The sequence below is a fragment of the Rattus norvegicus genome, chromosome 8, assembly GCF_021556685.1.
Source record: "Rattus norvegicus strain SHRSP/BbbUtx chromosome 8, alternate assembly SHRSP_T2T, whole genome shotgun sequence".
Lineage (NCBI taxonomy): Eukaryota > Metazoa > Chordata > Mammalia > Rodentia > Muridae > Rattus > Rattus norvegicus.
The window spans coordinates 24,111,546-24,112,819 of NC_141541.1; the positions used below are offsets into that span (position 1 = coordinate 24,111,546).

A 1,274-nucleotide genomic window follows, 5' to 3' on the forward strand; every position below is an offset into this window, starting at 1 on the left:
CTGTTTATGCTATCTTATTTTGCTGAATTAATTTGAGACAAAGAAGCTAGTTGCTTCACTTACCTACTGTAATACTAGAATGTTCTGAAGTGTATTACACAAATATATGCAAAGAAACTTAAAAGGATCATACATTTCCCATAAGGGAGACATCATTTAGTTTGTCTCATTCATATGTATTTTCAATACATTTTAACACTGCAAATATTACCAGTTTTATTATCAGTCAAGGGGAAAGGTTTATACTCTACTACTATGATACTGGTGAACTTATTCCCAAAGACTTTTAGTGACGTCAATCTATTGGAGGTAGGAGCTTACCAATGAAGTACTTGACATCCATCATTTCTTGCTGACATTATCTATGTATCATGCCTTCATAGACTTTGAAGGTTACGTTGGCTGGATTTACCAATGCTTTTTGTCTTTCAATAGTAAGAGAACCAAACATTAGGGAAACTAAAGTGTCACAATCTCAATGACACAGGGTAACAGAAATATCTCAAATAGCACTATTGATAGGCCCCTGTGAAAACGAAGCCTGAAGTGGAACCCAGCAACTGAGTGCAGTGACACTAGCTGGTTTCTGCTGTGTTGTGAGAGCAATGCATAAACAGAAGTCTCCTCATTGAGAAAATCCTCCCAAAATAATTCTGTTAGAAGGAATGCCATTCTTCACTTCTTGATCCATCAAGGCTTTTATAGTTTCTGCCACCTGTTTAATTCCAGATTCATCCTCCTGGGAATCTGGTGAAAGTCCAATAATATCAAACCAAGAATATATATAATCATATATAATGTGAGTGGCATAACAGAAGCATGTGGACAGATGTATTTGATGTGGGAACTTTTGATACCTGAAAATGTATCTGCCCATCCGCGCCCAGTATCTCCCAATTTGTGAAGGAAAATAACCACAGTGGTTTCAGGCGGCGGGCACAAAGGAAACCATAGGGGTGGACATGTTGTTGCCACACATCGAACGACTGGCGAATAGCGTGTTGGAAGAGGAGTGGAGCTCGGGCTCCCAGCAGCCGAAGGGTGTATGAGCTGAGAGCCCAGCCCTCTGGGCTCACACTCAGGTGCATGCCCCTGTATTTCTTTAGGGGACTTATTTATGTCCTTCTCAAAGTCCTCTAACATCATCATGAGTTGTGAGGTTAAATCAAAATCTTTCTTTTCCTATGTATTGGGGTATCCAGACCTTGCTCTGGTGGGGGAACTGGGTTATGACAATGACAAAAGTCTATGGTTTCTTCTGCTTTGGTTTTTGC

General features: G+C 40.1%; 1 pseudogene; it reads right to left on the minus strand.

Annotated features, from left to right (window-relative positions):
- Positions 1-295: 295 nt before the first annotated feature.
- Lypla1-ps1 (lysophospholipase 1, pseudogene 1) lies at positions 296-979 on the minus strand (annotated as a pseudogene).
- Between the last annotated feature and the right edge of the window lie 295 nt (positions 980-1,274).